The 23,615-nt window shown below is 34.0% G+C and overlaps 1 protein-coding gene across 12 annotated transcripts in view; it reads left to right on the top strand.

Annotated features, from left to right (window-relative positions):
• Positions 1-23,615, top strand: part of ADGRL2 (adhesion G protein-coupled receptor L2) — a 190,614-nt gene that overhangs the window by 110,640 nt on the left and 56,359 nt on the right. The window lies entirely within an intron of this gene.

Raw genomic sequence — 23,615 nt, 5'->3', positions numbered from 1 at the left:
TTCGTTGTTCGTAGGTTTGAGCCCTGCACTGGGCTTTGCACTGACAGTGTAGAGTCTGCTCGGGATTCTGTCTCTCTCCTCTCTTTCTGCCCCTACTCCCACCCATCTCAAAATAAATAAATAAACTTTAAAAATATTTTTTAAAGAGTAAAAAATGTGCAATAGTTTTAGCACTTTGATTTCATTAAAGCAAAAAAGAAACAAACAAAAAAAAACCTTACTACAACTCTGAAGTATTTGATGAATAAGTAAATTAGAGGTTGCTAACAATGTCGGGTTTTTGCAGCACTTAGGGACAATCTAGTTAGTGTCTTAAAGTGATGTGCTAAATTGTATCTGAGATCCTCTTGTAGTGTCATTTATGACTATTCTTTTGTTCAAGTTCTTCTCTCTGAGAGCCTGACCATTCTGATTAAGGTAGATTGATGCCGTTCGCTATGCTTTATAATATGCCCTTAAGTTTTGTACCACTTTGGTTTAGAGATCTGAAAGTAAATGTGTACTTCCCACTCCCCTCCCCCAATATTTAATGTTAGGGTAACATGCATGTGTAGGTGAGGTTTTACATGTAGAGTATGAGTTACAGAGTTAATTCATACTAGCAGGGGCACCTGGGTGGCGCAGTCGGTTAAGCGTCCGACTTCAGCCAGGTCACGATCTCGCGGTCCGTGAGTTCGAGCCTCGCGTCGGGCTCTGGGCTGATGGCTCAGAGCCTGGAGCCTGTTTCCGATTCTGTGTCTCCCTCTCTCTCTGCCCCTCCCCCGTTCATGCTCTGTCTCTCTCTGTCCCAAAAATAAATAAACATTGAAAAAAAAAATTAAAAAAAAAAATTTCATACTAGCAGATATGCACCAGTGTTCTTCTGTCAATAAATACAAAGAGGTTCTAAAAGTAATAATGTATTCCTCTCAAGATAGAATACATGCCTCAGGTTTTCCCTATGGTAGGAAAGGTATATTTTTTGCCATTGACTCGAAAATAAGCTGTTTTTGTATTGAAATTGACTAAGACAAAAAAGGACTGTCCTACAAGTGGAGAACTAGCTCGTTCCTTTAAAGTTTCTGGCCAAAATTTTAGCCCACATATAGATAGCAACTGGCTAGAACCTCATAGCAAAACTATGTTACGTTTCTGGGTTTTTTTTTAAGTTTATTTATTTTGAGGGAAAAAGAGTGCACGGTTATTAAATAAAATTCAGTGTATTTTTGGTAGTTATACTACTCATATCAGTTTATTTGGGAACGAGTTTGCCTATAAATAAATGGTTCAGCAAGCGATTGCTTATACAGATTTAGTGCTCACAAGAGTGGTGAAGGAACATACAGATGAAGCAAACATTAATGTAAAGTTAAATTTGCCGGTGAATAGGTGATATCATTCACAGACATTATGTAGTTTGAGCATGCAAAAACTCTAGAGAACACCTGAATATAAGGGACAGAGGTAAAGTTGCCATCAAGGAAACCAGGACAGGCACAGAAAGATAATGTCTCATAAAGCCAATAGTAAAGTTAATAGCAGTCATAATAGTAAAATAATAGTGATGTATAAAAGATGTACACTTTTTTCCTTGTTGATATTGAAGGTTTTTTTCTGTCTAGATAGCCCAAATAAAAGAACATTTAGGCTTTTCATGATAGAGTTTCAGAATAGATATCAAGAAAATAGAATTCAGTCTTGCCTAGACCAGAAGAATTAAGTATTTCCCTAGTCACAGAACCAACAATGAATAAATACATGGCCTAGATTTATAAAGTAGGTACACTATTCAGGGACTTATGTCTTAAAAGGAAAAAAAAAATCTAGCTTCTAGAACTTGGGTATGGTTTCATTAAATTAAGCTAAGTCAGTAGGTGACAAACTTATTTCAGAGCCTAGATCTTTTCCAACAAGGGTTGGGATGATGGAAGTAAGCTCAAATATATAGGAACCAGATCAATTTGTTCCTATCCTACATCCCATTCAGTACTTTCCATCCTTGAATTTCTCTTTTGTCAACCTATCAGTGTCCCACCCAACTCTTTACAAGCATAATCACGTTTTACTTAACATGTCAACCCAACAGCAGCTCAAGTGGTGACAGTTTCTTTTCCATGACTCATTACGTTATAGCAGATGTAGAGTGAGTCTGGAAATTGAGTGCGTATTCACAGCGTGCCGTTAGAAGTAAGACCCCATGGAAAGGACCATGCCTGCCTTAGTTAGGAGTAAGCATGAGGATCTCTCCCTCTGCCTTTCCACCTTTAATTCTTACTACTAGTCAAGGCACATAGACTTTCTTTGGGGGTGGGTGGTGGGGACATACATGATTGTTTAAAAGAGTTATTGAATAACATTGTTAGACTGCTGAGGAACTTGGGACTCATCATATTTTGGCTGTGTTTCTTTACATCCGGTAACAACTGTCATTGCATTCAGTAGATTTTGTTTACACGACAGCACATATATTCTCCTCACTGATTTAAAAAATATCCTTGAGAAGAAGTGGCAACATGATATGCCTTTTTTTCACTTTGTGAACTTTTAAAAAGGTTGAATTATTTGCTATAAGGGCTGAAACTTTAATTCGTTTAATACCTAGAATCTCATTAATATCTTCATGACATGAAAATTTATTATTAAATAATAATTAATAACTAATCTCATTAATTCTGCTATCTAGACTTTAAAAATCCACTTCTGTTATTTTCAACTATACTGATAAGATATTGCATATAAAATATTTAAAAGGTATATACACATAGTCATACAAAACCTTCCTATGACAACTGATGAATATTGGAAGCTTCTCAGAATTTACCAAGAAAATCCACCAAAATGCAGTCACAATTCTGCTAGTGTCCTCTGGCAGACTTCATGATGATAGATTTCAGTGTGGATATCCTCTCCTTGACATACCGCCCTCTCAACTTTTATATCATTTTAGATCATTCGGTCTTCACAAAGAAGCTTTGCATCCAAGTCAGAGCTTTCTTATAGAAAGAGTTTATTTAATTATTTTTTTATCTCCTGATCTCTCTTTACAGGTAACAATATACTTAAGACCTGTTTTTCTAAGATATTCATATCCCATCCTTATTAACAGCACTTTTTTAGAAGAAAAAAAAATTAGCCAAATCTGCTTTTTCACCTAATTTGATATTTTATCATTTGTAATTTTAATTTTATAATTTATAATTTTATAATTCTGGGGGTTCGTGTATTTAAAATTTTTTTTTTAACATTTATTTATTTTTGAGACAGAGAGAGACAGAGCATGAATGGGGGGAGGGCCAGAGAGAGAGGGAGACACAGAATCCGAAGCAGGCTCCAGGCTCTGAGCTGTCGGCACAGAGCCTGATGCGGGGCTCGAACTCACGGACCATGAGATCGTGACCTGAGCGAAGTCGGACGCTCAACCGACTGAGCCACCCAGGCGCCCCGGGTTCGTGTATTTTATTCTTGCATTATTGTAAATACTTACTGGTCAGGGATACTTTTGCTTAGTCTGTTTATTCATTGAACCTATTCGTTTTCATAGAATTTAAGCCTGCCATTTCTGAAGAACTATATTCTTACCTTTACGCTGCTTATCCCAAGTGCTTTTATCTATCTGTGGTGTCAGATTTATCAGCCTTTTGTCCATTAAGATGAAATGTATCTGGGGAAAAATGAATAACTCAGATGCTACTAACTCATCATCTGTGTGCATTGTACTTAAGTTATTTTCTGTTAGGTGATGGATTTCCACGAATTCTTCACTTTTGGCCGAGTTGTTTTAAGACACCTAATGGAATCACAAGCACCTCTCTTTGGCCAAAGATTGGGAGGTTACTAGTATAGACTCTTGAACCTGAGTATAGTAATAAATAACCATTAAAGCTCTAATTGGTATATCTAATTGGACACATACTTTGCACGTCACTTACCAATGGGCATTTAAACCAAAGCAATTCATTGTAGGAAGAGGAGACTGGTGGCAGTAATAAACATGAAACATATTAAACATTCACGTTTACTATGCAAGAAAGACTAATAAATTGTAAAATGGCTTAGAAGACAAATAACATAAATATCCCTTACAACCCTGGTTATCAAATGTAGAAGAAAGAAAGAGTGTCACATCAAAGATTCTGCTCTACAGGGTTCTCTGTTTCTCCTTTTAAAATGAAAATTAGTAAACAATTCTACTGGATAATGAGTACTAAGAGAATAAGTGTGAATTAACAGTTTTCTCTGGTACTTATGGTTAATATGTGGGTTGTTAACCTTTTATAATATGTCTTTTGGTCAAGGAAGCTAGGACGATTTTCCCTATGAACAAAACATTACTGATCTTCAGTGTTTCCTAAGAATTAAGAGGTTTGAATAATACCTTAAAAGTCTGAATTTGATTTTGGTTTTGGAGAGATACTGGGCAGATGAGGGAAAGAGAAGTTAGGTTTTTAAAAGGAAAAACCTATCTCATTTCAACTCTAGTGATTTTGGTTCAGTTATTATTTTTATTATTTTTTTAAGTTTATTTATTTATTTTCAGAGAGAGAGAGAGAGAGAGCATGAGCAGGGGTGGGACAGACTGACTTGGGACTTGAACTCACGACCATGAGATCATGACCTGAGCCGAAACCAAGAGTGGGACGCTTAACCAAATCAGCCACCCAGGCACCCCTGGTTTTTATTTTTAGAAGTTATCTTTATTTTTGAAACCAAAGTGGAGAGGTGAAGAAATAAAAGCAAATGTAAACATTGATTTGACATACAGATTTTAATATTATTGTAAATACTCTGTTCATAATCCCTTTCATAGCCTTGAGTATCATTTACTCCAGCTTTCTTATTTGAAAGCTGTTTCAGATGAGATTACAGTGATATTTTAATAGTACATATATTGTTATCTGCCTTGTAGTTTTTTCTCACTTAGAACATACCCTGCTTCACACTATAATACTGGTTTCTGTTTACAAAGTCAACTTAAACATTAATTGTGTTAACTGACAGAAACAAAGTCCAATTTAGACTTATATTACCCAAATGTACTAGATAATCAGTGTTAAATAACTGAAAGCACACTGTGTCTGCTTACATAAGACTAGTTTCAAATACCCATTTGAGTTTTGTTTTGTACCTAAGTGTGACTTCTTTTTAGTATGTAGCTGCTCCTTGATGGCATACTACTAGTGTTGTGTATAAATACAACTTACAAGCATCCTTTTAAATTTTGAACAAATAAAAATAGTTAATCACAGTTATAGAGAATAGAAACGAAATTTATTCGATTTTCAAATCAAGACATAGTCACTATGTTTTCTCTGTATTTGGCTTTCTCTCCCCACTCCCCACCGAAAGCTCATAGCCAAATGCTAGTGAAATGTAATATATTGCACATTTTTTCTACCACTATAAAAAATGAACAAATTATGATTTGTAACTTCACTTAAGAATTTGTAATTCCTTTTTGTATGCAGTGCAGCGTCTTATCAGCATGTTTATTGCCAGGAAATTAAATGTATTTGTTGAAGCTTTGGAATAATTTTAGTGTCTGAAAATATACTGTTTATTACTTAATGCATTTTTATTATGTAATAAATAATAACAAAATGTAATTTTGAGTGAAATTGATAATTTTCCAGCCTAACAATCCTTTTTATTTTATTGAGATTTCTCGGTCAGTAAAAAAAAAAAAAATCCTGTGTGTTATTGGGTAGAGGGAAAAAAATCCTTAGTCACTGTTATAGTCCAAACCCTTACTTTATTTTCTTACTAGCAGTTTAGGAGCCCTGCTTTGCCTCTCAAAAGCAGGTAGCAGTTGTGAATCAGTATCGCTTATAATATATTCTATTGACTTATCAAATGAAGACAAAAATACAGCTAAGCTGTCATTAATTGTGGCGTTGCTGATTTTTCTGTGTATCACATAATGAAACTGAACCTAGACCAAATTCGCAAGAGCAGCAGTAACAAAAACACCAGTATCGATACACGACTTTGTACTTTGCCTAAGAAAATTACTGTGGTTAATTAGGTTTCTGATAGCATTACATATTTATTTGTCCTACAGTTTTTAAAGACCTATTTTTACTTTGCTATGTATTTTCTTGAAATAAAGCAATTAGTTACAGTTGGTAGTGCTGTTTGCTATTCCACAATTAGATTTAGACTTAATATCTCTGATGTTTCTAGGAAAAGTCAGGTTTGGAAGAAATACAAAGTGAGTGATTCTGTAATCTTGATATTTGTTGCACATAACAATCAAGTGTATCCTTTAACCAATGCATGCCACCGTTCTCCCAGTAGTTGTTCAAATGTCATATGCAACCAACAACCAACATAGTTTTAGAACTCACCTAAGCACACTCCCCATTGCCTTAAAGAGAATGTCTGAAGTGATCGTCACTCTATGTAAGTTGTCTTTCTGTTCAGTGGTCTTTCTGTTCAGTTTTACAGACCAGAGATCCATCATTGTTATTGAACTCACCTGTAATGTGTGAAAATACTACTCTGTCTAAAAGTGGATTCACCATGAAGTTAATGAATCTTAAACATCAGAGCCCTTCACTTGAACAAGCTCTTCCAAGTCATTGTTAGAACCCCTAGCGGTATGCTCACAGGGTCATATGTTTTTGTAAAGTTGGCTGAAGTATGATATTTAAACACAATCTTAAGGTTTTGATTTCATTCTCTGACTTCTCTGTTACACTTCCCCTCATTTATGGTCACTTAGGAGTAGCCAAGAGCTAGTGGGATTCTGTTAAGTAGAGGTTCTGGTGGTGATAAATTCAGTTTGGGTTTAGTGGTGTATTTTTATGTGGTTTGCAGACACTCGTGTACAGTTTAGTTATTGCTGGCTATTCTGGTGAAGAAATGGCCTCTAGGATTGCTCCTATTATTCATTATATTGCCTTACTGATTGTGACATAAATGTGCAAGGCCAGATGTCATATTACAATTTGAATGTGTCCTGTGGCACCTGAAATATGTGGCAAGTGGAGGAAAAGTAATGTTTGAAGTGAATGGAGCCAGAAGCTACTCTGTGGAAAACCTTTTCAGTCATTAAATGTGTAAAAAACAGTAAGTGGGGGATTTGGTTTTCATATATAATGAATCAAAGCAGGAGTTCTCTCCCTTGTATTCTGGAGGGAGTATATAGACAACAAGTCAGATGTGGTACTTACAATTATAAAAACAACATGCTGTTCCCCTCTTTTAGTGAGTAGCATATAAAATAGAATTTACCAGAATACCTGTGTTTGTGGCACACGGGCTGTAGGAGTTCAACAGGCATGAGCATCTGTGACGTTGTAGGCGTGTACTTTGTGTATGCTGACCATCAGTAGTAAATAACAAATTTTGAGTAGCTGTTCTAGAGGAAAACCAAAACTATAGAAAGTGACAGTATGAAATTGTTATATATGAGACAATGGTAGGATTTGTGGTGAAAAAATATTAAACAAAATAAGGAATGCCGGCAATCAGTTTATTAAAATGTTATTTCAGTTTTCTGGATTTTGTTGCTTGTGATGCTTGTTGGCTTTTACAAATGTGTTGTTTATTGTGATTTCTTTTCTTTTTTTCTAAATAACTATTCACTTTGGCACCTTATTTTCCACTTGAAATTTTTCTGGTTTTTATTCCCCTTAAAGTGGTACCTTTAAATTTTATAAGCTTTGGACCTCCCCAAATTTTAATCTGCCCTTACCATTTTTATTTATAATGTGATGAGTTTGAGAAATTGTCAGTCCTCTACTCGACAGTCATAAGTTGATCTATATACTTCAGGACGTTTCATCGTATCTTTTTTTATTTTTATTTTTTTCATTGTGTCTCCATTGTATTCTAAAGATTTAGAATTTGGGATGAGAATATTAAAAATTTAACAAATAAATTTATTAAGGGGCATTAATTAAATAGATAACAAAACATTCATTTATTCATTAAATAAAAGATTTAAGATTTAAAAACATTCTGATAGTTTATGTTAAGTAAATGCTTTGTTTAAACTAAGGGAATTTTTTTTTTTTAATTTTAATTTATTTTTGAGGGAGAGAGAGAGAGAGAGACAGAGTGTGAGCTGGGGAAGGGGCAGAGAGAGGGAGACACAGAATCTGAAGCAGGCTCCAGGCTCTGAGCTGTCAGCACAGAGCTCAATGCGGGGCTCGAACTCATGGACCTAGAGATCATGACCTGAGCTGAAGTCGGATGCTTAACCGACTGAGCCACCCAGGCGCCCCTAAACTAAGGGAATTTTTTTTAGGCACTTTCCAAAACATCTTATTTAATTTCTCAAAACATGTTACAAATGATAGATCTGAAGTTCTAAAAGTAACTTCTTGATGACTCAGTCATTTTTTTTTTGTAATTTAACTTTATTTTTTATATTTTAAAATTTACATCCAAATTAGTTAGTATATAGTGAAGCAATGATTTCAGGACTAGATTCCTTGATGCCCCTTACCCATTTAGCCCATCCCCCCTCCCACAACCCCTCCAGCAACCCTCAGTTTGTTCTCCATATTTATGAGTCTTAAACTAAGGGAATTTTAAGTTGAGTAAGGTTTAAACAAATTTTTAAGAAATGATACTAATGGGCTTTGCTTTTATACTTTTTTTCCATTTTTCCCACTCCCCATATTTGGAACTTTCCTGCACCCTCACCCCAGACTCCTATCGCAGCCAAGAATCTTATGGAGGAAAAATATGACTTTTAAGTTACTTTTCTTTAGTAATGATTTCAGGTCCATAAGATCCGTAATCAAAAAGTCTTTTAGTAAATCAAACATTTTTTTTTCCTTACTACTCTTGGAATTTTCCAAAACAATGCATCAAGAGGAGGCAAGGGAAAGTATGCCAATTTTTCTAGGACATGTTATAATTTGGTATTTTTTTTCATACATTAAATTATCTTATGACCCAGTCCTAAGATGTTCTCATTGTTAATTCATGGGATTCTGTATATATAATTTAAAAGAATGTTTATAAGTAACTTTTGAAATCTATTTGTGGGTTGTTAGGTGAATGAGACTCTACCCTTTGGAAATGTAAATAAACAGGTATGTTAGACAGAAAGATAGATAATGGTCATTACAAATACATTATCTGATAAGTTGATTTGAGACCTTTATATGTGCATTGCCATTTATTTCCACCCTTGACGAGTAGACCTTTATTAAGCTGTGATGATTACTGAATATGAAATGTAACCAAGATTATTTTTTATTCAAATATAATTTAAATATTCATCAAAGAGAAGCTATGCTTGAGACTGACAGAGACTATTAACATCAAAAAATATAATTAACTGCATTGGGTATCATGAAGCAGAGTTAGCCAAATAGCCGAGAGGTCTAATTGCTCTAGAGTTTGAGAAGCAATGGTTTTATTTTATGCCGTAGCTGTGGAATTAATAGTAATGCGGTTGCCTATGTGGGCCAATTAAAAGCTGCCTGTTAAGGTTCATTGCTCTATAGGAAACCCTTTGAATATCGCTTAGTAAACAGGATTGACATGTCAGTGTGTACAAGAAGATGCAATACAATAAAATCTGTGAAAATGAGAAGTAACGTTAAAAGAACTGTTTGTGAAAACAATTCATTAAACTCTGTACAAGTACAGTGTTGTAGTGGCTGTCGTGGTGTGCCCTCGGATTCCCCATTCAGGATGGGGGACTCTTTCCCTCAGCTGCCAAGGCTGTTGCCTGCTGATGGGCTCTCTTTGAGTCCCCGCCCAGGACCGAGGGCTGAAGGGATCTTAAACCCTTCTCCCCAGAGGCCGCCCTCACCGAATGCCAAAGTACAAAGGCTTTGCCTCCTCATCTTTTGCTTCATTTTGACACAGCTCCGAAGGGCCCTCCCAATTCCAGAGCTCCCTCCCTGAGGAATTTGAGGGGCCTTTGTTGCAACTGCATTAGACTTCTCCCCAGTCCCGCTTCCCTGATAGTTCTAAGAGCTGTGAGCCTCCCAGAGATCTCTGCCTCAAATTCTGCTTCCCATGTTACCCAACCTGAGAAAGGTACTGATTGATGATAAATATAAAAACAAGTCCTGTCAGTGGTACTGGTTACATACATTGTAGGAATCTGGCAACTAAACACTAAAGTAGTTTTAACCTCTCCCCCCAATTGCCCAATTCAGGTCTACAAGTGGCATTTTATCTTTGTCATGTGATCCTTTTTCTTTAATAAAGGTAATATGCTGACCTTTGTGATGCTATTACGCTTTTTAGCTGAATACAAAAAGAAAGCATTCCTGATTGAACCCCAAAGATTTTGCCTTGCCCAGACTATAGAGATTTAAAAGTGGGCAGACATTCTCATGACACTTTGACCTTAACGAGGTTGTTGAAATGGAAAGTTGAAGGGCCTAAGATAAGAGCAGTCGCAAAGCTCTTCTCGTGTTTCTTTTCTTAATGCTGATATATCAAATACACTTAATAAATTGTGATTCCTAACAAAATATGTAATGTTATGCGTTGAGTGTAGTATTTTAAGGATTAGAATACTTTTTTGCAAATAAAAATAATTCTAACACTGTAAATTATGCAATCTCATACAGTTTATTAAATTAAGATATCCTATTTATCTAACTGTTATTATATGACATGTAAAAAACTTAGATTAGCTTAATAGGTCTTAATATGCATGAAGTAATAAGGTGTACCTTTTGCCTTTCCTCTGCAGTGATAAAGATGTTTTCCTAGGCATCCATTATTTAATATGCTTACCCTGTTTATATCTGTGGCCCAAGACTGCATGTCAGCTTTCAGCGGAGTGGCGTTGCTGCTTCACAACACACAGCCCTGTACTCCCAAGCCTGTACATGGTGTTAGCGGTATTTTAAAGCTCTTGAGTCTAACATTTTATAGGTCACAACGAACTGAGCCTTTCAGACAAGTTACTGATAGGAAGCTAATTCCGGCTAGGAATATAACATGGAATGGAAGGCCCTGCCTTCATTGTAATTTTTAAAAACTTACACAAACCATGTAAATCAGAAACGTTTTAATTTGGTTTCTGTCCTATGGGTATGGAACTCTGCTTGACTTCTGAAAATTGTATTTTATCTTTCATTCATTGATTTATGCTCCCAAATAATTACTGAGCTGCAGGATGTACAAGCTAATGTGCCGAACACTGTAAAGGTATTTATGAACAACCGGTAAGAATATATACTTGCAAGCCTACAGACTGATGTTTATAGAATTAATAAATTTTAGACTAAGACACAGCATTAGGCACTGCACATATTTCGGGGATTCTTAAACTGAGCGTGAACCCCTCAAAGATGTAGTCTGGTGAAGAAGATGAGATGTGTACAGAAATAAGTATGATACCAAATCTCTCAGCACAATAAACTTCCAAAACCTGATGGAGAAGGGAGAGTGATGAGCAATATCCTGAGGTGGGAAGATATACTATATGTTGAGGGAATACTGAGTAGCTCTGTTTAGGGAGTTATTCAACTTCTGACCTTACCCTCTCAAACTTTTATACTCTGAAGCATCTTACCAGCTTGCTTCTTCCTTTTGGACATTCTTAATTCTCCCCTTGTACTTAGGCTAGGGAAGAAAGGATCTTTCAAAGATTGTGTTCTTTATGTTTCTCAAAATATGGAATAGTTCTATACCATGTATTTAAAAAATACATTTTTAACCCTGTAATGTGAACAAGGCAAAAGACACTAGGGCCTCAGGTCCTTCGTCTTAATTCTGAAACGACGACTTCATTTTTTTATAGCAGAGAACTGTAATACACAATTTCACATCCACTTCTTCATTTTCTTCTGCATAGATATTATTTGGTCTGGTTTATTTAGGGTATTACTATGCTTTCAAAATTGTAGGTATTTCTACACCTAGAATGTAATAACATAAGATGTCTTATATTGCTGTTTCTAGTGCCAGAATCACAGGTGGATATTAAATTATCGTGTCCTTCCTTCCTTCCTTCCTTCCTTCCTTCCTCCCTCCCTCCCTCCCTCCCTCCCTTCCTTCCTTCCTATTTATTTCTCTATCTCTCTTTATCTGTCATCTATCTATTTATAGATAATTTCTTGCCCTTGAGACTGAATTGCAGTAAGAGGACACTTCCCTTGATCTGTGCTTTTTTAGAAAAAGAGCACTTTGGGTTAATATGCTGAAGACTGAATGCTTATGAGTAGGTAGGTGTTCAGTTATCAAGAATGCCATGAGCAATGCCTTGTTGCTTTCTTATCAGCTACTTCCTGCTGTCAGCTTGGCACTTATTTCAATAGAAAAGGATTTGCATCAAATGTAATGCCTTATTATATACAGCTAACACGGGGTTTTTAATTGTGCAAACACATGAGACTCCTGCAGTGATAGTCAATTTGATAAAAGGATTAGATTATGAATATTTTGTCATGATTAAAGATTAGTTCTGATTTATCATAAGGAAGCCAGTGAAATTTGCCATATTATTTATCAGTCAGGTGAGACTCCATTAATTTTGAGAGTGTATGAACCACAAAGTATCCACCTCTTTATAGAGTCTCTAATGAATTCAATTATTTATATTCAGATTATAGGTATTAAGGATTGTTTTTAGCCTTCCACACCTGCTCTACTGCTAAGAGTATCCCATGAGTCTGTGGTTCCAGCTTTTTGCCTTTATTGTTTTTCATCTCTTGTCTTTCAGAACAGTTAGGTAAACATCTGTACCAAATTTCCACAGTTTTTATTAAAGAAATGACAACTAGTATGTATCAACAGGACATTTTGAGTTGTCCTTTTGATTAAAAGAAAAAAAAAACCTGAATAAAAAAATAGAAGAGTGAGAATTCTAATTTAGAAAGTATTTATTGAGTGAGTACTTGTTGCTGTAAACAAGACTGGGCATTCTGGTGGATTTAAAAGAAACTTAACAACATCTAACTGGAGAGGGAAGACTAGTGTCCTAGAAATAAGACCTGATACAAATAAGTGCCCGGCACTCTTAGGGGTTGTCTGCAAAAGAATGTAAACAAAACATAACGAGTATATCACTTAATTCTAAACATGGAACATACTTACCAAGTTAAATAAAAACTAAAATGTGAATTATACAAGAGATGACACAAAGTAGAATATGACTAATTGCCAAATTAGTTATATAGACCATTCCTGCCATAGGGAAAGGAGACAAAGATCACTTCCGGTTTGGATAATCAGGGAAGAAAGTATATTATACTGTTTGGCCAGCATAGTTTATGTGTTGGCCTTCTCTGTACCTCCTACTTACCTGATGCTTCCTGCAAATGTGTTTGCCTCCCTCACACTTAAGTACAGGACAAGTTGCTACTCTTAGACTTGTATAGAGAGCACCGCTGTGAGATGGAAAACAGCAGTTCAACGCTAGTAGCCTAGTGTCCTCAGCTCTAAAAATGTTCTGCCTCAGAGACTTAAGGTCCTTCATATGGTGCTTCATATTAAGAAAGAAATAGTTTAAGATATATACATAGTAATTTCTGTGAGAAGTCTGTTCTGGTGCATCTTTCTAGATGAGCAAGAACAACATAAGGAAAACACAGATAATGGTTTTTATGGGATGCAACATTAAAACTAGATAATAAAAACATCCATACCTTGTAGAACAATTATGTAGCACTTTGTTTTCAGAATGGCAGTGTTTTCCCTTTGTTGACCTTTTGGAGAAATATTAACTCTATATACTCTGCTCCAACATTAATTTATTTGTATTTTTAAGATAACTACTCATTCTTTTGCACCTCCTTTTACACAAGGCATTCCTATACATTTGTTTAAAAGCTATGTCACATATTTTACTACAAAAATATTTCATAAGTTGCATGAGTAAAATCGATTACTTTAAAATAAAAGTAATGTAAGAAAAGTGGATTTAGCTGAAAGTTTTTGATGAAGAAATCATAGTAGTAAAATATGTAAAAGATTTTATGCCAAAAGAATTCACTTCAGGTAAAGAATAGCAGTGTTTTCTTGCCTCTTGATTAAAAAAAAAATCAAGGCACTTATATAGAATGTAGTCATTTTCATTAAAAAATGACAAAACTTTTCCTGAGTCAGTTAAATGCTTTAGCAAAAGTTATGTTTAGTCTTAAGATTTGCATAGATGGAAATTTTTTTTAAGCCACGCTATCAGAGTCTTAATATTTTATTTCTTTGCTTGCAGTTTAATTGGTATAGGAGTTCTGCGAACATTTGTTGCTGTGCTGTAATCAAAGTGAGGTCTGTAAAAGCAGAAATTATATTAATTGTCAATTAGACCAGATACGTGTTTGTTTTATATGTAGAGATTTATAATACTGACCAAATGATGCCCCATCAAACATCTTGGGAAGCAAAAAATGTATTTATGGCATAATTTTCTTGTTTATCAAAATCCTATCCAAACCAAGGGAGTAATCTTTAAGGTGAATTTAAAATAGCGATGACAAAAATCTAGTTTACTCACGGTTGTCCTCTAAAACTCCTTTTAGTTGCAGGTTCTTTTGCATTATCTCAAACTCTAATCCTCTGAGCGGGTAATTAACGGACCAGAAAAGCCATTTGTGAAAAAGAAGAGCCATAAGAGTGGAAATATTTCTTCACAGAATGATCTCTAAGAAGTAAATAATTACAAAAGGAAAAGATTTGGGATGACCAATCTAAATCTGAGGATAATTAGAAGGAATAGAGTATGAAAATCGAAATGCTTGCCATGTACAACAATTCTCATATCATAACAAGACTAATTAAATATTTAGAAACCAAAAATCCCCTCACAATTTGAAGAAAAATAACCCACGACAAAAGGGTCTGCAACTTTGCAGATAATTAGCAAGGGTTATAGGAAGGAAGAACATCACAGATTGGCTCCAAGGCTCTGCAAGGTCATGTCTTATTAGGCTGTGTCTTTTATATGGTCTGGTAACAAGTTTCTTGCTAATTTAATCTAACTAGGGCATCCCATAGCGATTTCCCATTTCCCTTGTTAAAAATGTGATAGTTTCTGCAAGTGCAAACTGTAGTAGGTTAACATTTTTATAAATAATTGCTTTTAATTGATACAGGTCATAATAAATTTTTGAATTATTTAAAGCAGTAGTCTTGAAAATTTGGACATAGAAGCGATATTTTTTAAGTATTTCAAAATTTTATAGTTTTTATCCCCACTTGAATTATCTTATTCCTTTCATTAAGTAGTTAGACCTGATAACCCTGTGAATGAAACTTAGTCTCAGTGGCATGCTTTGTAAATAAATACTTCTTATTTTGCTAATAAAAGCAAGCACATTTATGTTGAATGTGCATTTCTGCAAACAAGAGATTTTGCACTGGATTAATAAGGCTCTGAGTGAGTCAAGCCTAATTTGCATTAAACTGACCCCAAGGTCCAGTAAAAACTGCAAGGAATTTCAGAGGTTTCTAAAACATAGTAAGTTGTTTTTAGCAAGTCCGCACTGCCATTTCAAATGCTTATTTTTGTAATTAATGTGGAATTTTTGAGGAATAATTTCAAGTTTCTAAGATGCAAATTTAACTATAAATATTAACATATGCAAACTTTCTGGTTATAATTCCTGATACAGTATTTTATTCAGACACAACGTGATTGTGGAAGGTGTCACTTTTATTTTATTCCTGTTTTTATCATACTCAAAAACGGAATGACGATATTCTGGACATGGGCTTAAACAGGATTTTACTGTCAAAGCTTTTGTTGACTTGCTGTGGGTTACCTGGTATTTATTTGTGTATTTATGTTACACACTGTACACTTTTTTAGTCAAATAGGTTTATGTTTATATATTGATAGTACAGAAAGATATTTTATATTTTTGCTTCTGGTTATCCAATTAATAAATTGGCTTTTTCTATACCTTTTTCTTTCAAATACAGTTGCAAAGGTTTAGTAAGAGGGGCAGTTTTGTTGTTGTTGTTGTTGTTTGAAATCAGGAATGTTTTGAAAAATTTCGAGAACACCAGCATATAGGAAACTAAATGGAATAGAAATTATTTTTTCCAAATTATGTATCCATGAAAGTACTATTAATACTCAAGCATATTTTCCTAGAGATTCTAGTAGTAACTTTATTTCTATAACTTAGCTTTACCTCAGTGACTTTAAAATAGTTCTAACAAGACATATTCTGTAATGCTTCAAGTATAATATTTTAACATGCTTAAACATTTAAATACCGTGATGGGTAGAAATCTTCTAGAATACACAAATTATTAAATAAATTATGAGAACATAGTTATGTGACAAATGGGAACATTACTATAGAACACCTCTTCTTTTACCATAATAATTACACACCATTTGGCTTCCTAATGTTATGTTTACCTAGCAATTAGTTAGGCTCACAAATCATCATTAATAAATATTTAAAGAGAGCGAGCCCACTTTCCTTAGCTCTACATAATAGAAGTTTAGCTGCTAAAAGAGCATTGTATACAATAATAAAATAAGAGGTTTGATGTAACATTCAACTTGGTTTCCCTCTTTGATTTGTGAAAATGATTGTCACCTTATATCTTGGAACATAACTCCTTTTTTATCCCGTCAGTTTTCTTGAGTAAATCTGTTTGCATTGGGAACTTACCTGTTCATATTATGTGCATAAAAATTTATTCTAAATGTAGACTCAAAAGGTCAGAGGGGTTCTAGTGCCTATAGTACTATACGTTCCTTGGTCTTTTGGAATTGTTAGTGCGTGAAGTGATTTGGAACCTTAAAGGGCACTTTCTTCCTCTGCCTTTAATCTATCTCCTAAGTGCTGTATTATTGGCCTTCATGAAACAAAATTATGTCCAAATTGACAGAATTCTCTAAGAATCAGGTTCAGCTGATTGAAGCAAAACTGGATGTGCGGTATTTATTTTCTACTAACTGTGTTTATTTACAGGCAGAAATAGCCAGGCTAACCATTCATCATTTCATTCATTCAAAAACAATTACTGAATTTCTATTAAGTGTCAGGCATATAATCACCTCCAGAGAAAATGTATAGGCTGATAGTGTCCTTTTTCTTTTGTTTCTTTTTATTTTTTGCCCTTTGTAGAAACATAGTAACATTTCTAGATTTTTTTACTCTTGTGTATTTGAGTAGAATAAAGTTTACTTACAGACATAAGATAATGGGTTTCTTTTAGTAATTGAGACTCTGTTTTTTTAATGAGAGAATGGATTTAGTTACAGTAATTCAACTGTAGGTGTTGTATTCATTTAAAAGAAATAATCTCCCATGTGGATGTGGTTTAAACCCTTCCAGCGTGCTCTAGTGAATGTTCTGCTTATACATGACACTTTGGAAAGGAGTGTCATCACATGATGCCCCGGTACCTTGAAAGCATTTATTTTGTCTCCAAAAAGTAAGCGGTTTTAACTAAGATAGAAGATTGCTCATGAAAGAAAACAGAGCTGTTATTGCTAGTATTTTCTAATTGAATTTAAAACGTAACAGATGCCACGAAGAGACTGAAATTGTTGAAGCAATCTTCCCTGAACCTATAGGCTCAATAAAGAATTGGACTGATTCTAGAGGATGACTCCAAATTTCAGCAAACATTAATTTTTAGTTTCTGTCATGATATACTGAGCTTTTCTGTTGAATGTTGGAGTATTTGTTCAAGTCGGTAGATTTTGCATTTTTAATCTTCCTTAGAACTGTGGTGAATAATGGCCCCTGGCAGGAGATAATGAAATTTTCTTAATTTATATTTTCAAGCAGAAGCTTCAATTGAAAATGGCATCCTATGGCCTGGAGACATAGCTCTAGTGCAAGTTTCAGGGGAGATGCAATAATAATGCAGTGCCATCGAGACAGGGAATGATGGGACAGTGAAGAAGTAATTTAAGGAAGAAAAGAGAATGTACCAAAGCTTTATTGTAGCATATCTAATGATCTGCTGAAGATTCCCAATGGTTTTTGGAGCATGACTGGAGAAACTAATGTTATCTTGCCAAAACAGAAGCCCCTGCTTAATCAGCAGAACAAGGCTATTGATTAAAACACCTCTCACAATAGATTACACATGGAATCTCATCTCCATACTTTGCACTTGGTAAAGTGTAATAATGAGCATAAGATAATCAAAAGAAGAGTAAAAGCAATTTGTTGGGCATTGTACAATTCAACATTAGAGTTGGAAAGGAAACAAATTTGCATGAATAGTGGGCCTGCTTTTAAAGCTGTACACAGGAAATCATTTGTGTAGTGTAGGAACTACTCTGGAGCAGTAAAAGATATTCTGCCCCTTTAAGGTTTGCAAATCTGTGTCCATCTTATAGAAAGGAGTGTACTTATTATTGATGTATTTATTGTTGTTAGTAATTCATATTTGTTGAGGCATTGTGCAGAGAGTTTGCCTGCGTTATCTATCCTTAAAAACAAACTTCTAAAGAAGGCTCAAAGGTTTAATACATTGCTTACGGACTCATAGTTTAAGTAAGCAGACAAACTGTAACTTAAATTGCAGGGTTTTTTTCTGATTCTAAAGCCTCTGCCTCTAAACACTAATCTTCCCAAATAGCAAATGACTCCGCTTCTGAACAGAGTCAAATGATATGCTATATTGTTGTTTTTTATACTTTATTCCAAGATTATAAGTAATGTGTGCATTGAGCCCTCTTTCATTCAGTTTTAAAAGATTAAGGAAAAGCAACATATTAATAGTTTGTTTGCATTATTAATATTTCATTAGTGATGACTCATTATTATCTCCAAAATAAAAAAGATAATGTTTCTTCAAAGTACTGCTAATTTGGGCATGACAGTTTCTAAGGTAATTTCCATGTAGTAGTATGTAAATTAATGATAATACACATTTATAAAATGCCTTTTCATCAACTACACCTTTTTGTTGGCAACGTTTATCCTAATTTTAAAAATGATTGTGGATGCTTTGAAAGTTAATATTGAAATCTGAGAATATTGATTACATCTGGAAGGTAAAATACACAGTTTTAATACTTTAACTTTTACTGTCTGCTAATTGTAATGGTTAAGAGATTCATTAGATACTTTGTATTTTTCTCTTACATATTATGCACAAACCTGAAGAATATCACTGACTTTAAATGTTACACTCTAAATTTAAAAAAAAAAAACAAATCTATCAGCGTGAGAAGTACTTTTATGCGTGAGAAGTAAACTAATAAAGCATTAATCTCCAAAATCATGCGGGTTTATTTTCTTAAGATTTTGAGATGTACAAATGACTTCATTCCCAAATAGAATTTTTTTTTTTCATTTAGAGTAGAAAGACTTGCAGGAATGAATTTTAAACTGATTTTTAAAATTCAGGGTTTTTGCTCCATTAAAAGCAACTTTACGACCTATAAAGTAGGATTTAGGATTTTCTTCATGGTAGATGATGAGTTTATGATTAAAATATAAGTTTTATGAATATTAATGTAAGAAAATACTTTTATTCTGGTGTTTGAATTTGATAATGTTATAAAGCATTTATTACTGGATTTATTTTAGTTAACATGGAATACTCAGGATGAATGTTGTACTTTGCTTTTTACATTTGTAAGAAAATTAGAGGAAAAAATATTCAATATGATAGAAAGTTGCAATCTAAAATAATGTGTAGAAATATTATATAGGTGAAAATTTTGATAGAGGTTTTAAAACACTGATGTTTTTCACATCAGTGAAATTAGCTTTTTGTCTATACATGCCAACTTCTGGAAATTTTTGGAAGTATGCTTAGAATATTAAAAATGACTAAATGCTTAGAATTTGAGACAGAGTGCTTATTCTGTACCTCCACATTTATTTACTGTGTGGTGTTATTATTTGCAAGGGCTGCTTTTATGCCCCTTTAGTTCTAAAAATGATATATTGTCTTCCTGTAGTTTAGCCACATATTAAAATTTATTTTGAGAAAGAAGTCAAAGGTTATATATAGAAAAATTTACAGTGATTACAGTGGATCTTTTTGTTGTCATTCTTAATGACATCCTTCCAGGAAACATAGTGTCTTTTCATAGATTGTCAAAAATTTTATTTCCAGATTTATTTAGTGTTAGAAATTTTCATTAGCTAGCAAATATTAGGAAAAGATTATACTTGCCTTTAGTTGTTAAAAATGGGTGTACAGGTCATGTATACATGTACTTAGAAATTATACTAATATAGACCCTCCATGTTAGGAATTTATGGATAAATAACTAGTCTGCTTGCTCAAAATTGCAGCTGCTAAAACCCTTGATTCTTTTGATTAAAATTAGCAAGAGAAGAAGACATGTTAACACTGTAAACTCTATTAAGAACTTGCTGCTTAAATTATACTCATAGCCTAATGATTTTGTTTCATTTGTAATTTAATAAGATTTATAGAGCAAAAAGCATGAGTTTCCAAATATATTTATTCGAAGTCTGACTTGTCTTAACACGGTGGTTCTCATATGCCAGAATCATTTGCAGATCTAGTTAAAAAACAGAGTGCTGGTTAGTTATTTGCCTCTGGAGTTTCCTAGTCTGTTGATCTTGGGTGGGACCTGAGCGTGTTTTTCTAACAAGTTCCCAGTTGATGCTGGTGCTCCTTGGTCTAAGGACCACATTTTGAAAGTCAGTGCTTTGACTATTTTAATTCATCTGTGCATCTTTACAAATACAAAATAAAATAAAGTAAAATAAGATCAGTTATTTAAATCTGAAGTGTTTAAAATATATGTAGCATTAATTTTTTATGGCAGTAATTGTATTTACTTCAAGTCGTAACTAAAAATCCACCTATTTTAAAAAAAACCTTTATTCTTCTGCCTTATTCTCATTCATACTTAATTTTTACACTTCACATGTAAGAAAAGTCATTTTTAACATAATGAATCCACATAGTATTACCAAAATATGCTGATAATGTGATGGTTAATAGAGCCATACCTTTACCAATAAGTCTTCTTCCGTAGGGGAAGAAGGAGAACATGATGCAGGGACTATGCCCAGGACTGAGAATACAAGCAACTGAATGCCTTTCTTTTCTTGGCTTAGTTGTACCTTTTCATTTTCATTAGAATGAAAACTTGAAGCAGAGCAGTTGGTGGGAATTTACTTTGCTTCTGTGGCTAATTGCTTTCTCTTTCCCTATCTTCTTAAATGATAGCAGTTTACAGTTTTACAATCTTACTAACAATATACGGGTTAAGGAGTTTTCAGATTTTTCTGAGTCCTAACAGCTCACATTGGAATTTTCTTTCCTCTTGTGTCCCCAAACTTACTGAATTTGGAAACTTAAGGCTCTCGCTTCATTCACAAATGAATGTACATAGTGGTATTTTATTTCCATCATTTGGTCCTCTGAAAGCTTCAGTATTTTTTTTTGCCATGAGGCAAGATACCGGTATGCAAATCTGATAGTTTTATACTTCTTACAGTTGTGTTCCTCTTCTTGCTAACACTTTACTGTTTTAGCCCCTAAATTTCACTTTTTCTCAAGATTAATTTCTAGTACTCCTGATGTATAAAATAAACATTTTTGACATCATGGGAAACTATGAATTTTATAAATGTATATCATTTTATTTGCAAGAACTCCATTAAGCCTCCTTACCTTCAATTTTACTTACAAATATAGCTCTATAACACTTTTTTCTGTCTTAAAGTAAGTGTTTTTGTACAATGTGATTATTAAAAGAAATTAAAATGTGGTTGATATAAATTATGGTAATTGCTTTTGACATTAATTTGAACTTATAGCTGTGGTCAGGTAACTAATGCACAAAAAGATCTGAAAAAGTAAATATGAGCAATTATTTTTCATTGTATGGTGTTGGTCTCTTTTAAACAAAATGTAATGGAAGCAGAAATACTTGTCCTTTATATACTTCTTGCAAACATCCTGTGACATTGAAAAATATGAAATAAAAGATATTTTTGGTTTCATATTGCAGTCATACTTATCTGATCATCTGGGGGAAAATGGATAATTATCAATGTCATCTTTGTTTTTGAAAAAATGAGATAAATTCCCAAACCCTTTGAGCTATATCCTCCTTCACGAACTTGGTCCAAAATCCTTCACACTCTTGGTCCATTTCATCCTTGAGTACAGTCCCCTTACTTTAACCATGTTTACCCAAAAACATGGCAGGATTTTGTTGAGTGGCTATAAAATGTATACCGAGGGAATATAGAAAAGAGAAGTCTAACTCATAGGGGTTTGGATTTGTTTGTTTCTTAAAGGTGTGGGAATGAGATAAAGGGGGGTCCTTGCAGGTATGAATAAATATAAGGAAGGAAATGAAAGCACTTTAGTTTTTGATAAGGACAGGTAGTGGTTGAGTCTCTTGATCTTGGAAGATCAAGAAACTTGATCTTGAACAAAGTGGTGAACTTGATTGTTGTAAAATCTAAGAAAGAGGAAAATGAACCATTAGTTGAACTATTAGATACTGATCTATTGAGGAATCTTAAATTCATCTGCTGTTTAAAATTTTAAGATATATAATTGGTTCTGTGATTCATGTTAAAATAATTCATTTACACTAAGTGGAGAATCATTGGCACGTTTCTTCAAATGATTGAACCAATTGAAGAGAAATACAGATAACAAGAGTAAAACATGATGTTGCCTAAGAATGTGACACTGCACCATTTACATTGTCCACGCTTTTGAAAATTATTTTATATGGTATAGTTTAAAAAATATATGGCATACAGTATTCTAGATTAATTGTGGTAAAAGTTATAATTTGTATCTGTACAAGTAATATTACAGTTTATGTAATATTTAAGACTTTTGTTTGAAGTTTATTGTATATACCTTGACCTACAAATGTACCTGTTTGGTCCTGTAGAAGTTTTCAGGTCTTGCTGCTCTTCAGGATGAATCCACCTGGTTTGAGTTGAGATGGCTCCAAGGTGCCTGACTTAACATACCTATCCCTTTTAATGCAGTTCTCCTTCTGCTGTCCTTTAGTTAGTTGTCGTGCTAACAAAAAAACAAACAAACAAAACAACTGAGCCGCTTTTTCATTCTTTACTTGCCATTTTATAGTCCGGTTATTTTATGCACTGTAGAATATCTGATATTCAAATTGTTGAATAAATTTTGTTATAATGCTCTTGTTCTGCTTGCTTGGCCTTCTTAATTTAGGTACTATCAGAAAATATAATAAAACGATGCAAACATTACATTGTGTTGAGTTGTAATCAAGTCAAATTATAAAGGGGAATAGTTCCTGCCTTTATAAAGCTTATAAAAAGAACATTTTGAGAAATCTGTAGAACTTAAATGAATATCATCTTGCCTGAAATTCTACCTTAATCCTAATACTCTCCATGAATTCACAACACAGAAATAGGAGAATACTTCCAATAGTAATAAATAGGGCATGATAGACATCATGTTAGTGCCATTCTCTTTCATGTTTCATTTCAGAGAGCATTAATTTAGAAGAATCTAGGTTCATGGTGATGCCATATTTAGTGTGAGCACATTATGGTCTGTGAACAAAACAAGAGTCACAACAGTTTTAGACACAGTATGTGCCAGGCACTGTGCTAACTGCTTACAATGTGCCCTGTCATATATCAAGCCAGAGCATGGAAGGTGTGCTCTATGAACTTGGGATCTGGTATGGAAGAACGTAGAAAGTGCCTGGAATACAAAACTTATCACAAAACCGATTGAGAGAATAAACTTAAAAACCTGGCTCCTTCTTTGTTTCA

Source organism: Prionailurus viverrinus, chromosome C1, assembly GCF_022837055.1.
Source record: "Prionailurus viverrinus isolate Anna chromosome C1, UM_Priviv_1.0, whole genome shotgun sequence".
Classification (NCBI taxonomy): Eukaryota; Metazoa; Chordata; class Mammalia; order Carnivora; family Felidae; genus Prionailurus; species Prionailurus viverrinus.
This window is presented reverse-complemented; position numbering and strand designations above follow the sequence as displayed.